The sequence below is a fragment of the Equus asinus genome, chromosome 13 (assembly GCF_041296235.1).
Source record: "Equus asinus isolate D_3611 breed Donkey chromosome 13, EquAss-T2T_v2, whole genome shotgun sequence".
NCBI classification, from domain to species: Eukaryota; Metazoa; Chordata; class Mammalia; order Perissodactyla; family Equidae; genus Equus; species Equus asinus.
Window position 1 is genome coordinate 3,780,261 of NC_091802.1, and position 15,969 is coordinate 3,796,229.

A 15,969-nucleotide genomic window follows, 5' to 3' on the forward strand; every position below is an offset into this window, starting at 1 on the left:
GTCTTGTTCCTAGCCATGCATTTACAGGGAGAGCCTGGCTTTACCTTTTCTTAGGGAGGATGTGATGAACCGTGTCTCACAGCTGGTAGGAAGGGCAGCTTCACTAACCACCCCTCTCCAGTGTGGTGTGCCTCCCTCTGTAATTCCTTCTCTCTGTGTAATCTCCTACAGTGAAATTTTATGCATTAGAACTAAATTAAAAAGTCATCTAAAGAGATGGTTTGGTTAACATAGAAAAGTCAAGTTCCTCTTAGTAGGAATGAGTGTTTATTGTGAGGCTTTACAGATATTTACAAAGAAGAACAATATATTTCTATACTACATGCTTATGTCAAATTTTATTTAGTATATTCGCATATTCGTTATGACCTGCTAACCCAGCAGATAAAACAATTTCTGTTTATATTTGTTTTCTGGTAATAAACACTGAATCTTGCTGGCTAGATGAAACTTAGAAACCCATGAAGATTTTTCACCTTTTTTGCCTCTGGGCATGTGCCCTTTCATCTGCATGGCAACATTCTCTTGGGTATCTCTCTGCTGTAATATAGGAGTCCTAAGGACTCTCACTCTGACAGTCTTTGCAAAAATTAGTCAAACATCTGTTTGAAACCTATTCAGAATCACTTTCATCTTTTGGCTTTGTCCTAGTTATTTTTAGGGTTGATAAATTTATTTTCCAAGAGCAAAACAGAGCATTTTTAGGCTTTGATTTTTGGCTAAGATTTAGGAAATTCTGTTCAGTGGAGAACTGGCAGGTTTCCCACTGAGGCCCTTGTGAGCTTAGCCAGCACAGAGGTTGCCTTCAGCGCTGGTCTGGAGTCGTCGATTCAGCTCCTGGAGCCAGACCGCCCGATCCTGTGCAGCCTCCATGCAAATGAACCCCTCAAAGTGCCATTGTAGTCCAGCACCTTACTCTGTTCTGAGAGAATTCATGAGTAAAAGATTTCATAGTCCCTGCAAAGGAAGTTTCTTCCAGGGTTTAATTATTTCTATGATTAAGAAAGCCTTTCTTGGGTCTGCAGTACAAGCCATCAAGTCATAGCATCTGATGCTATCAGAATACATAATTTTGTTATGCTTAAATAGTGTTTTTAAAATTATAAAATTGTGCAGGAGCTGGCCTCGTTGCCGAGTGGTTAAGTTCTCACGTTCCACTGCAGGCAGCCCAGTGTTTCGTTGGTTCGAGTCCTGGGCACGGACATGGCACTGCTCATCAAACCACGCTGAGGCAGCATCCCACATGCCACAACTAGAAGGACCCACAACGAAGAATATACAACTATGTACTGGGGGGGCTTTGGGGAGAAAAAGGAAAAAATAAAATCTTTAAAAAAAGTTATAAAATTGTTACATGTGCATTGCAACTGGTGTAGAAAATCTTAAAAGCATAAAGAAAATTAGAACTTCCCATTATCCCACCACCCAGAGATAACCATCCCTTTTTTTGTGATTTATTTTATTTTTTTAAATTTTGTTTTATTGTGGTAAGCACTTAACATGATATCTACTTTCTCAAATTTTTAAGCATGGGATACGTTATTGTTGATTATAGCTACAATGTTGCACAGCAGATCCCTGGAGCCTGTTGGTGTTGCTTGACTCAAATTTATGCCTATTGATTAGTAACTCCTGATTTCTCTCTCCCTTAGCCCCTGGCAACCATCATTCCATTCTTTGATTCTATGAACTTGACTATTTTAGATACTTCATATAAGTGGAATCATGCAGTGTTTGTTTTTCTGTGACTGCCTTATTTCACTCAGCATAATGTCCTCAGGGTTCATCCATATTTCAGAATTTCCTTCTTTTTTTTTAAGGCTGAATAGTATTTCATTGTATGTATATACCACATCTTTTTTTCTTTTTTTTAAGGAAGATTAACCCTGACCTAACATCCACTGCCAATCCGCCTCTCTTTTCTGAGGACAACTGGCCCTGAGCTAACATCTGTGCCCATCTTCCTCTACTTTATACATGGGATGCCTACCACAGCGTGGCTTGCCAGGTGGTGCCGTGTCTGCACCCAGGATCTGAACCAGCGAACCCGGGCAGACAAAGCGAAATGTGTGCACTTAACCACTGTGCCACTGGGCCGACCCCTATATACCACATCTTATTTATCCATTCATCTGTCAATTGACATTTAGGTTGATTCCACATCTTGGATATTGTGAATAGTGCTGCAATGAACATAGGAATGCTAATATCTCTTAGAGATCCTGATTTCAATTCTTTTGGATAAATACCCAGAAGTAGGATTGCTAGATCGTATGATAGTTCTATTTTTAATGTTTTGAGGAACTTCCCTACTCTTTTATGTAGTGGCTGCACCATTTTGCATTTTCACCAACGGTGTACAAGGGTTCCAGTATCTTCACATCCTCACCAACACTTACCTTTTTTTTTTTTTTTTTTTTTTAGGAAGATTAGCCCAGGGCAGATTTTATCTTGGTAGTAAGTAGTAAGTAACACTTGAATTCATACAATACATTTACATGAGAATTGTTTGATTACTAAAAATTGTAATTATTGAATTTATTGGTAATATGTTTAACGTCAGGTGGGTTATATGCCAGAGACACAGGGACAGCCTTGAATGATGTAATGTAGTGTCTTGAGGGGTAGCTTTCAAGTCTGAGTTCTAAGGGGAAATCTGAGGAAGAGGAGAAATTCTACGGAACGTGTGAACCTAACTAACCACTGTGCCACCGGGTGGGCCCCTAACTACTCCCTCTTAAAAATGGCCCCGTGGTGCAGCGGTTAGGTTTGCACAGTCTGCTTCTCGGCGGCCCGGGGTTCACTGGTTCGGATCCCGGGTGCGGACATGGCACTGCTTGGCAAAAGCCATGCTGTGGTAGGCGTCCCACGTATTAAAGTAGAGGAAGATGGGCATGGATGTGAGCTCAGGGCCAGTCTTCCTCAGCAAAAAGAGGATTGGCAGCAGTTAACTCAGGGTGAATCTTCCTCAAAAAAAAAAAAATAATGTCTTACAGTACAGTATTTGGATTGTTCATTGCAAGTGTATAGAAATAAAATTGATTTTTCTATATTGATCTTGTACCCAACAACCTTGCTGAACAAGTTTATTAGCTCTGTTTTGTTGTTATGCATTCCTTAGGATTTTCTACATTCAAGATCATGTCATCTGCTAATAGAGGTAGTTTTACTTTCTTACCAATCTGGATGCCTTTTCTTTTCTTTTTCTTGCCTAATTTCCCTGGCTAAAGACTTTAGCACAATGTTGACTAGAAGTGGTGGGAGCAGAGACACCCTTATCTTGTTTCTGATCGCAGGGGAGAGCTTTCAGCTTTTCACCATTAGGTATGAAGTTGCTGGTTGGGTGTTTTGTGTGGTCCTTTGTCAGGTTGAGGAATTTCTGTTTTAGTCCTAGTTTGTTGAGTGTTTTTGTCATGAAAGTGCATTGGATTTTGTCAAATGCTTTTCTGCATCTATTCAATCATTTGAGTTTGTCCTTTGTTGGTGAATATGGTGTATTAAATTGACTGATTGTCATATGTTGGACCAACCTTGAATTCCTGGGATAAATCCCACTTGGTCATGGTGTACAATCCTTTCCATATGTAGCTAGATTTGATTTGTAGTATTTTGTTGAGGATTTTTGCATCTATATCATAGGGAATAGTGGTATAGTATCACTTTTTTTTGGTGAGGAAGATTGGCCCTGAGCTAACATCTGTGGCAATCTTCCTCTATTTTATATGTAGGATGCTGCCACAACATGACTTGATGAGTGGTGTCTAGGTGTATGCCCGGGAACCGAACTCATGAACCTGGGGCTGCCAAAGTGGAGTGCACGAACTTAACCACTATGCCACTAGGCTGGCCCCTAGTATCACTTATAATGGCTGCATAATGTTTAATTATGTGGATGTACCATAACCTAGCCAATTAGACTTTTAATTATTTCCTTTGTAGTCATCATCGTTATTATCAAGGATAAACTCATAACTCTTGCACTTACTGCTTCATATTCATTCATGATTATTTTCATAGGATATGTTCCTACAAATGGAATAACTGAACCAATGGTTATGCACAGATGCTTGTCTGATCTTATCACTGGCGTTTACATTTTGGTTATAGTGTTTTTTTTATTTGCAGAGTTCTTTGATCTTTCAAGTAGTCAAGTCTGTTTTCCTTGATGCATTCTGCGTGTGCGTCTGGGCTCAAGGGGCCTTTCTCGTCTTGTTCGGAGTTATAATCTCCTCTGTTGTCTTCTAGTTTTATAATGCTTCTTTTTTTCCCTCCACTTAAAACTTTATTCCATCAAAATTCATTTTGGAACATGTTGTGAGGTGGGAGTCTATGTCTTCTTTTTCTTTTCCAAATAGCCAGTTTTCCCAATGCCATTTAAAAAAAATAATCTATTTGTCCTCAGATTAGTAATGCCATTTTTATCATTATCCAAATTCTTATGTTTGGGCTTTATTATGATTCATTGATAATCTTTCTATTCCTGAACCATACCATTGTAATTATTTTACTTTTCTGGCCTATTTTAATATCTTGCGGTACAAATCCCCTTTCATTATTTTTTTCAAGAATTTTCTTCTCGGGGCTGGCCTGGTGGTGTAGTGGTTAAGTTCACATGCTCTTTGCTTCACTGGCCTGGGGTTCACAGGTTCGGATCCCAGGCACAGACATACATGCAACTCATCAAGTCATGCTGTGGCGATGACCCACATACAAAACAGGGGAAGTCTGGCACAGATGTTAGTTCAGTGACAATCTTCCTCACCAAAAAAAAAAAAAAAAATTTTTTTCTTCTATAGAGAAGAATGAATTATTTTGCCAGATGAATTTCAGAATAATTTTACAAAGATTTTCTTCACACTTCTAATCCTATTAGAATTTTTATTGGAATTACAATACATTTATAAAATTATTTTGTGGAGAAGGAATATCTAATTGGAAGATGATGGTATGTTTTTCATCCAGTCCTCTTTTTTTTTTTTTAATATATATATTTTTACAGATTTTATTTTTCCTTCTTCTCCCCAAAGCCCCCGGTACATAGTTGTATGTTTTTAGTTGTAGGTCCTTCTAGTTGTGGCATGTGGGACACTGCCTCAGTGTGCCTTCATGAGTGGTGCCATATCTGCACCCAGGATCCGAACTGGCAAAACCCTGGGCCGCCCAAGCAGAGTGCATGAACTTAACTGCTTGTCCACGGGGCCAGCCTCTAGTCCTCTTTTTTGTCCTTCGGTAAAATGTTATCGATTTTTGGGGAGGTGACTACAATTTTCTTAGCAGGTTCATTCATAGATATTTTATACATGTTTTTGCTTTGTGAGTAGCATTTGTTTAGCAAGCAATAACTTATTTAATTGTATTATTTTATTACACAATTTAATACTTACTTGTTTTAGAAAATTTTGATGATACAATGTGAATTTAAAAGATAAATGACCCACAATCCCAGAGATCAACCACTGTTAACATTTTGTGTATATCCTCTATTAATAAATTTACAGTCTAATTGGGAAGGCTTAGTAATGCAAGGCGTTAGTGGGTGGCCGGCTTGTGCTTCCTTGTCTGCCTGGCGTTGCTTTGCTTTTGGGAACTGCTCTTCTGACAGCTAGTGGGGCTGCCAGTCACCCAGGCCCCTCTCCCCAGCCACTGCGTTGGACAGTGTGTCACTCTGGGGTTCTTTTCTGAGGAGTGCCTCTCTTCTTCTGAGATCTTGTGTGCTAACCTGGAATGCTCCTGGGAAAGGCTTTCCCATCCCAAGAGCGCTTGTGTTTGAATGAAGAGAATTTAGGGAAGCAGAGCCTGGAGGTGATGAAAAACAGATTCCTGATGACATTTGAACCTCTAGGTCTCGCTGGCTTAAAGCCAGCTTGAATTCATCCCTTGAATTTCCAGTTAGTCAAGCCCATAAATCTGCTAATCTGCTTAAGCGGGTTGGGTTGGAGTTCTGTCACTTGCAGAGTCCCGACCACTACCGCCTCCTGTGCCTGTGCCGCCGTGCCATGTGCTGGAGGAACCGGATGAGTTAGGTCCTGCGTGCTCCCAACCCCCCGGGAGGGTGGCTGTTCCTCAATGAGAACAGATCTCATGCATTGTGCCTCTGGCTTTCTTCAAGGCAAAGAGGAAGGGCCACCAAAGGTGGCAGCGTTTGCCAGGGGGACATGGGGCCACAGTGTAATAACACCCCTGGCAGGGGAAGCCAGCTCTAAGCTGCCTGACCACAGCTTGTTGCTGTGGTCTGTCATTAGAAAGGCAGAGTCTGCGTATGTGGGGGATGGAATTATAGTGACCCTGGGGGAGTCAGTGTCACTGCAGCTCCGCAGGCTCGTCCCACCTGCTCAGTAAGAGCTCTCTGCCGTGTAAGAGCTGCTTGGCTGCTTTTCACACTTATTAGCAAGTAAAATAGTAATTAAAATCCAGCTCGTGTCCATGACTAAGCTCAGCCTAGCCCTGATGACTCCAGTTCTTGGCGAATGTGGCTATAACACATGTAGCTTGTTTACCTTCACAGATTTCTTCCATATTTCTTTGCTGGCCGATGTATTTGTTCCGTGTTGCAGCAGATCTCATTGTTATTGGGGCTTGTAGGCCACCTGTTGTAGCAGGGGACGTGGACCCCAGGTTTTATGAGAGTGCTCATGTGGTTTTGGAGCTCTCTGAATTCAAAATCAGGTATGAAAATATTTATTCAGAATGCAAAAGAAATTGCAACAAATTACTGGAGCCTTGCCGATCCAGATGCCTCCCCTCCAAGATCACTTGAGTCAGCTTATCAGAACCTCCTGCTTTGAAATGCTTCCTGATTGTAACCTGACTTGCCCATCCCACCCAGGACTTTCTACAACTCACAGGCCATGCCGAGCAAGGAGCCCTGAGGTTTCAGGGAGGACTCACCTCTAACGAGCAGACTGGCTTTTTTTCCTTCTGTTTGATATCTCAGGGAGCAATCAGCAAGAAACTAGTCAGCCCATATCTTTAAATCCTTATGTTTTAGAGAGGTACAAATTAAGTATTCAGGAACGAGTAGGGTAGAAATGATTTTACACTTTGTGTGTGTGTGTTTGTGAGGGGGAGACACGGAGGGAGAGGGAGAGGCGGTCAGGAGCCCTGGAGAGAGAGCCTGCCTGCTTCGTGAGGGAAGTGTTGCTCAAGTGCTCGCTGCCCCGGCCGCTGGAGTGTGGTTTTCCTGCCCGGCCAGCACCAAACCCCAGAATAGCGCGGCTGCCTGGCTGATTGAGGCCAGCAGCTCCCGAGAAGCAGAAGGAGCAGAAAGTTTTGCAGTAAGTACATATTGGTTGTTCTTTAAGATGGGGATGGAAAATCTTAGAAGAGCAGCTCTATCTGGGCAAGAGTTTTTCTGCTTTAGGTGTAATGTCCTGCGTACCCAGGGGCTCCTGATGCGACTAAGGCATTATTAATACATTCTTCTGTGGTTTGTGGACTAGATAAGTTAGTGCTACATGCATGCTTTTTTGGGTTAAAAATAGATTTGAAACTCATCTTCTGACATCCTGAAAAAATAGTCTTTTCTCACTGCCTGTCATTTTTTTCAACTTGCAAAGTAAGGATAATTAATGCCAACTTCAAGTTAAATGTATGAAGTTCTTTGGAAAAGAAACCCTCTCTGCGGGTACTAATTACTAGTAGTGTGGAGATCTATTTTCACAACCAAGATGAATAGGGCTGCTTCTGTGCGTTCTTTTCACCAAGTGTGGGAAGTCTAAAAGCCTGTCGAGAGAACTGCCCACTCGACTGGTTCTTAGCCCCCCGAAGGTTCTAGAGCCTTCTCCCCTTGAAGATCAGCACTGTGGAGTGTGCCCTCCCATCTTGCAGAGAGCCTGATAATGTCTCAGTGCTTAATATCTGGGCCAAACATTGTGCTCATGAGGCCTGGGTGGCAGAACTTCAAAGATGTGACAAAGATAAAGGCTTTTCTAGGAAGTTACTTATTATATGGTTTCTGTTTAGACAGTGTTTGGCCCAACCCCCCTGGCAAAGGGCTCAAGCTACTGAAATATCTCTTCACCGCTCTCTTTTCTAGACATTAAGGTTTTGGTTTTTATTTCCTTTTTCTACAGAGTCTAATTTCTTATTAGAATAAAATATTTAGCTCAGCGATGCCAGAAGTCCATACTTTAAGTTTAGTCCAGAAATAAAATTTTTCCCCCTTTGATTAGAATGCAGAGGTAAAGACATGCATTTATTGTTTCTACTGTAGTGCCCACTAATACGGCTCCATTTTGTTCCTTTACAGCTCACTTCCAAAGACTCTGTATTTTTACACGGTTCTGGTTTAGCATAGCCGTTTCACTTCCTTTAATCTTCCCCTTGCCAAGTGAGTTTACGTGTAAGTGTTGTCTCAGCGGGAGAAACTCACAAAAGTAGAGGGAGTACAAAATTAACACCACCACACTTTCATCTGAAAAAGACCACTACGTGTGAAGTATCTTCCTCATTTCAATTTTATTTTTCAAACACTTCAACGTATTTTTAAAGGATGAAAACAACATTTGTGAGTGCTGGCTGTGTGACCTGTACAGCAGTCGAGTTCTTCACAGGTGTTATCTCCTTTGATTCTCACAGTACAGTGAGGATCTCTCCCATGAGGGGGCTATATTTATGGTCTTCGCTTTATAGGTGCGGAAGCTGAGGCATAGAAAGGTTATGTGACTTGGCCAAGGTCAGACTGACCAGTGGGTGGAGTGGTCCAGCCGGGATTGGAACTGGGGTCTTTCTAAATCCAGAGTAAGGTTAGAAATTAGAAAAAATACTGACTCAATCCTGTGCCCTAAAACAACTTAAAATTTCTATATTTCTTTCTACCTGTATGGCTAGATATTATGGCATAAGGTTTTTTTTTATATTATTCATTTCACAATTATTTTAATGGTGTATAATGTTCTAGTAAGGGATGTTACCATAAATTACTTAACTACTCCCTGTTCCTGAAAACTGGGTTGCTTTTCTTTTGTTTGGTTTTTGCTATTATAAATAATACCTCAGTAACTATCTTGTCCATATAATTTTTCAGATGTTTTTGGATTATATCTGTAGAATAGATTCTCAGACTGGATTTACTGGGTGAAAGGGGGCGTGAACATTTTAATGGTGCTTGGTGTATGTTGCTAAATTACTTTCTATCAACACTCTGTATGAGAGCACCAGTTAAATTTCATCCATTCCACCACTGACAGTATCATAAAAGAAAGAATAGGCCAAACAGAACCCCTTTTTTGCAATTTTCCTTTTCTTTTAATATAGTTAAGCTGAACTTTTTTCATGTTTGTTTATAAGTTGTACTTTCTCTTTTGCTCATTTATCTGATAGGATCTTAATGCTTTTGTTTTGCTAATTTGTATGGGTTTTCAATAAGATTTATTCACCATATTTTTGTCAGTTATTTTTCCCAGCCTATTGTTTACCCTTTTTAAGTGAATTTTTTAAAAATATGCAGCCATTTAACATTTTCACGTGATAAAATCTGTCAATTTTTTTTCTGATTCTTCTTAGAGTTCTAAATTATCCTCTTTAAAAGATTTTTTCCTTCTAGTTTTCACTTTGGTGGTTGATATGAAAAGTGGATTTAAAGTAACTTAAAGAAAAAACACTGTGGGCTGGCCTGGTGGCACAGCAGTTAAGTTTGTGTGTTCCAATTCAGTGGCCCAGGGTTCACCGGTGCAGATCCTGGGTGCGTACCTACACACTGCTTAGCAAGCCATGCTGTGGCAGGCGTCCCACATATAAAGTAGAGGAAGATGGGCACGGATGTTAGCTCAGGGCCAGTCTTCCTCAGCAAAAAAGAGGAGGATTGGCAGCAGATGTTAGCTCAGGGCTAATCTTCATCAAAACAAACAAACAAACAAAAAACAGATAAACAGTTTTCCCAATATCATTTATGAGCAATCTTTATGTTCTCTAATATTTTATAATTTTATCTTTTTGCACCTTCAGCTTTTCTTTGTTAAAAGATTTTTCTGGATATCTGTTCTATTTATAGGAGCTAACTATTTCTGTGCCATTATCACAGTGTGTTAATTTTTGTTGTTGTATACTATATAGAGAGAATGAGTTGTGTGGAGTAATACTGAGTCAAAATAAAGTATTGTTAAGAGCATGGGGGCCGGCCCTGTGGCTGAGTGGTTAAGTTCTCACACTCCGCTTCGGCAGCTCAGGGTTTCTTTCGCCAGTTCAGATCCTGGGCACTGACATGGCATGGTTCATCAGGCCATGCTGAGGTGGCATCCCACATGCCACTACCAGAAGGACCTACAACTGGAATATATGACTATGTGCTGGGGAGAAGAAGGAAAAAAAAAGAAGAAGAAGATTGGCAACAGATGTTAGCTCAAGGCCAATCTTTTTTTAAAAAAAAAAAAGGAGCATGGGCCTTGGAGGCAGATTGCTCAGTCTTAACTTCTCTGTCCCTTCCTCTAATTTGTAAAACAGGGATGGTAATAGTGTCCACTCCATGGATTGTTGGGGTGAGGAAATAAAACCTAAATGTAGGGGCCGACTCCGTGGCCGAGTGGTCAAGTTTGCGTGCTCTGCTGCGGCGGCCCAGGGTTCGGATCCTGGGTGTGGACATGGCACCGCTCGTCAGGCCACGTTGAGGCGGCGTCCCACATCCCACAACTAGAAGGACCTGCAACTAAGATATACAACTGTGTACGGGGGGTTTTGGGGAGATAAAGCAGAAAAAAAAAACCTAAATTAAAAAAAAACACTGAGAAAGTATTTGATGTATATAGATATGTATAGAGAATATTTGATGTACACATGTGCATTTTATATACATAAATGTGCATTATATATATTTCTTATATAGAGTCAAGTGTGTCATTTTTCTTTTTATGGCTTAAGACAACTTTTCATGTTGGGTTTCATTCTTGGGAGACAGAAAGAATGACATATTTGACTCTGTATACGTTAGGAAACTTGGTACCTTGAAAGACAGGCAAGTGACAGAGAGAGATATGTGCAGCACACATACCTCAGAGGATTACCATCCATTATAGATGAAGAATCCCCAGAAATCAATTAGAAAAAGACACACACACAAAGGAAAACTGGGCAAAAGCAATTTACAAACAGCAACTTATATTTATTTTTATAAACAGGCAGTTCACAGAAGAAGAAATACAGATGGCCAGTAAACATGTAGGGTTCAAGCTCAGTAAGAGTCATGGAAATGCAAGTGCAAATAAGGAAATATCCTTTCCCCTGAAACAGATTGGCAAAAATTGAAAACATAGGGGCTGGCCCCGTGGCTGAGTGGTTAAGTTCGCGCGCTCCGCTGCAGGCGGCCCAGTGTTTCGTTGGTTCGAATCCTGGGCGCGGACATGACACTGCTCATCAAACCACGCTGAGGCAGCGTCCCACATGCCACAACTAGAAGGACCCACAACGAAGAATATACAGCTATGTACTGGGGGGCTTTGGGGAGAAAAAGGAAAAAAATAAAATCTTTAAAAAAAATAAATTGAAAACATAAATAACATCCAGCATCAAAGAGAACATACGGCGATGGCACTGGCAGTCACCACCGATAGGAGCAGCAATTAGTAAAGCTTGTCTGTATGGCGATTTTACAAAATCTACCAAAATGTAAAATATCTGTACCTGTAATGTGTCTTAGAAAAATACTGTACATATTTTCAAGTAAGCATAATCATATTTACGTTAAAATTTCATTATGTTAAGAAACCTAAACTATATGTTTTTATCTGTATGTACATAAAAATTCATTTTAAAGAAGTACTGGATATGTAGTATCAAGCTGTTTACTGTGTTCTCTGGGGAGGGAACCAGAATTAGAGTAGGGTTTCTCATCTTTTGCCAGATGTTCTTCTGTGCTTGAATTTTTTCTGAGTCTACAGTCACAAAAAAATTTATGTAAAATAAATAAATAAATAGATGTGTTTCCAGCCCCACAGGCAATAAACTTCTAGGGAGCAGGACCCTGGGGTGTAGAGGCTTGGCGTTGGGGAAGTACACGACAAACGTTAGGATGAGAGAACTTTTGGGGGGCAGTGTTTGAACATTCCGTACAGATTTTAACTTATGTTTTAGGGAAAAAAGCAAGGAACTTGTTGAGAAAAATCAACCCAAGAGGCACAGAGAAGAGGTTGCTTCATTGACGAACACTGACCTCTTCCTAGCTCCTGCCCCTGTTCTCACGTGGTGTGCAGGCTGCCCCCGCCCCCGGCGTGGCTCTTAAACCCCACCCCTACTCACTGTGCCCCTCACCTTCCTTCTCATCTGGTGCTCCTTATCTCCATTTTAAAAAGCCGTCATCCAATATTCAAAATAGCCATTTGTCCAGTTATTCGTCCAGCAGATATCTAGCACCTGGAGTCAGCCAGGCAGTATGCTAGGCCCTGCAGAGACAAGGGTGAGCAGGAGAGAGAATGTGCCGGCCTGTGGGAGCAGCAAACGTGTTAATGAATTAGTCCTCACTGACTGTGAGCATTGCTTGATGGAGAGTGACAGAAGAGAGCTCCTTTAGATGGGTGTTCAGGAGGGGGCAACCGGACTGCAGCTATTCTAAGAAGAGGATGGGTGGGACGTGGCATCCTCTTTGAGGCCCCCTCCCCCTTGGCCACATCCAACCAGGTGGAACCTCTTGCTAATTCCATCACTCCAGTCTCTTGCATTCCATCCCTTTCTCTCCACATCTACTGCCATTTCTTCATTCCTTTCACCGGGACCACTGTTTCCAAGATTTTAGTCATTTAATTCTCTTTTCACAGTTTTTGCCATAGTCAACCACCATCACTTACTCATTGAATATCCTAAAACTGACCTACATTATTAACATATTTTAAAAAGGAAATTTTGTGACTTACTTTAAATGAGAAACAACAACGAAAATAATGCTGAATTTTCAAATTAAAATAAAAAGCTATCAGTAATGAAGACAGAACTCTTCAACATGGTCTCTAAAGGCCTATGGGGTTGCTTTGCTCACAGAAGGATGCTATTTATAGAAGGAAATGTATTAGGTTTGGATGTTTAGCCAGCAGAAAGTGACTCTATTGTCAGTGAATTCAAGGAGGACGCTGCAGGAAAGAGATGAGACAAAGGAGACTGGAGAGCATTTATTTATTCGGTGCAATCGTAAGAGTGAGGTAAGCTGGGAACACATGGCAACCTAGGGGAACAGGGGGTCCCTCTGAGACAGACTACGGGAGACACACCTGGTGCCACAGTACTGGCCCTTCTGATAATGAGGAAAGCCGAGAGTGCTTGAAGGAAGTGATCTAACTAGTGGCCCCTTGGGGAAAGCCAGCAGAGGAGTTGGAGAGAGTTTCTGCAATAGATAAAGAACAGATCCTAGGGGACAATCTGGGTCTTAAATAAAAGTCTTTACTGAGCCTGGGGCCTTGAGAACCTCTCTGGCACCCTCTGCCTCTGGGGACCTGTTGTTCTCATTGACGCGATCTGAGCATAAGGGTTTCCAGAGTCCTGGCTTCACCTGTGCTACCTGGGAACCTTTGCTACATGGGAGGAGCCCGACAGCAGCTTCTGTGGATCGGCTTGGGCTGCTGAGCATTGGGCATTTCCTTGGACATCACCAATGAGGGCGGGGCCTAGCTGACGGGATCAGGGCAGAGAGGAGTGGCTGGCAGGAGCCCTCCTTGTGCTCCTGCTCTCCAGCCTGTGTCATGAGGCTCCCCATTGCCTCATCCTTCAGCTGCAGTGTCCTCGAGTTCCCCATACTTGCTTTCCCGCTCCGCCGTGGTATCCCTCCCTTACCTTGCCTTCCCACTGCCTGGTGATGTTCTCTCCCCCTGTTCACCTAGTTAATGCCTGTTATCCTGGGAATGTCTTTTCCTCAGGGAACCTTCTTGGGCTTTCCTCCCTGACTTGGTCACACATTCCCTGGAGGATAAGGTCCTACACACCGTGTTCCTCTCGTTAGTAGTTCTGTGCAGTTGGAACCTTGTATTTTCAGGACCATGTGATAGGCCCCTGCTCTAGACCCTGAACCCCAGGTGAGCGGGGATGGTATTCGTGTTTGCTCACCCCTGTTTGTGGTGCCTCCCGCAGCGCCTGAGACACAGCTGGTGCTCCAGAGGGTTTGCTGGGGAACAAATGAATGGAACAGTCCCCCGGTGTTTGATTGTATGAACGAGTGAATTCCCACGATTCCTTTGGGGCCTGACTTTCCTATTCCCAGTGAGGCGAAGGGCAGAGAATGAAGGGGAGCAGCTGGAGAGGAGGCTGGGTCATGGGGACATGCATGTGAACTGTGGTAGGGGCTTGGATTTTATTCCAAGGTGTATGGGGCCCACTGGAGGATTTTGAGCAAAGGAGTGACAAGATCTGACCTGTGTTTTAAAAGGAGCACTGTGGACAGGGGCAAGCGAAGGTCAGAAGAGGATCCAGGTAGACTTGGAGTATATCCTGACCATAGAGCCAATGGCATATGGCCATTCTGGTCATCAGGATCCCATTATTTGTTGCCCTGATCAATGCTCTGACTTTTGCTAAAAGAGCCACGGTGTCGTCCTGAGTTTCTCACATTAAAATTCGTACAGAACTTCTAAATTAACAGATGTTTGCTGTCCCTGAAAGCCACTGCAGGCGCCCCGTGGCTTGTGTGCCTGGCTTGGGACAAGCAGTGGCCGCGGCTTCCAGCCCTTCCCCGCCGGGCCTGCCCGAGGATCGCCTGGCCCTGCCAGCCCCCTGCTGCCTTCAGTCCCAGACAATACTGAGTTACCACCAGTCACAGAAGGAAGAAGCTTGTGGCCTGCGGAGTAAAGTCTAGGCTCCTTATCCTGGCTTTCAGGACCTCTATAGTCTGCTGCCGACCCTTTCTCCAGGGCTGTTTTTGCTCTGCTTCCCACAACGCTCATGCACTGCTGCCAAACCAAACCGCTCCAGTGCACACACCCTGTAATTGCGCCTTCCCTGCCCTGGGGTGTGCTTCTCACCTGGAATGCCCTCTCTTCCAGTGTCGGCGTATCGACTCCTCCCATCCTTCGGAGCTGTGTTAGTTTTCTGGGGCCGCCATAATGAAGTACCACAGACTGAGGGGCTTAAACACAGAAATTAGTTTTCTCACAGTTCTGGAGCTCGAAGTCCAAGATCAAGGTGCTGGCAGGGTTGGAGCCTTCTGAGGCCTCCCTCCTTGGCTTGAAGATGGCCGTCAGCTCCCTGTGTCCTCACGTGGTCTTTTCTCTGTGCGTGTCATGTCCTAATGTCCTCTTCTCATAAGGACACCAGTCATTGGATTAGGGCTCACCCCGATGACCTCATTTTACCTTAATTACCTCTTTAAAGGCTCTGTCTCCAAATACCGCACAGTCACATTCTGAGGTCCGGGGGGTTAGGACTTCAACATATGAATTCTGAAGGGACACAGTTCAGTTCATAATGAGAGTCCAGCTCAAATACCACTTTTTCCTCCAGCGTCTCCCTGTTCTCATGTGTCATAGCCCTTTAGTGGACTTCTTTCTAACACTATGTCCTTTGATATTCATTCATTTGTTTGAAATACCCAGAAACACTTACTGAGCACCTTTTGTGTGCCAGCGATCCTCTTGATGCTGGCATCCAGAGGCGAAAAATATGGTGCCCACCCTGGATTCTTAGGTAAGAAACAGACAAAATAATTATAGCAACTGCAATGCAGTGTGACAGATGCCCATCTTCAGAGGAGGGGCGTCAACCAGTGCCGGTCAGAGTGAGTAGAAAGCTTCCTGCGTCAGGGGATGCTTCAGCTTAGCCTTGAATGGTGAATAGGAGTTAACGGGCTGAGAGAGTGGGGGGAGTGTTGCAGCCAGAAGGGATGGCGTGTGTGAGGCCTGGAGTTGCAAGGGATCATTGTGCTTTCAAGGAGCTGCAATGGTCCACTGACTGTCCACTGTGGAGCAGGTCTCTGCAGTGGGTGTGTAAAGAGAATGGTAAGAGCTGCAGCTGGAGAATGGGGCTGGGGGGTGGGTGCGAGGTCAAGAGAAGCGTAGGGAGTTT

General features: G+C 43.1%; 1 protein-coding gene across 10 annotated transcripts in view; it reads left to right on the forward strand.

The window, feature by feature from the left end:
- SPECC1 (sperm antigen with calponin homology and coiled-coil domains 1) overlaps positions 1-15,969 on the forward strand; it is a 281,001-nt gene that overhangs the window by 56,563 nt on the left and 208,469 nt on the right. For 2 of the 10 annotated variants that reach the window (XM_070481961.1, XM_070481971.1), the window contains exon 1: positions 7,066-7,274. The exons of the other annotated variants lie outside the window; for them this stretch is intronic. The gene's annotated coding sequence lies outside the window, so the exon portion shown is untranslated. Of the gene's footprint in view, positions 1-7,065; positions 7,275-15,969 lie in introns of those variants that run through there. 10 annotated transcript variants of the gene reach the window in all.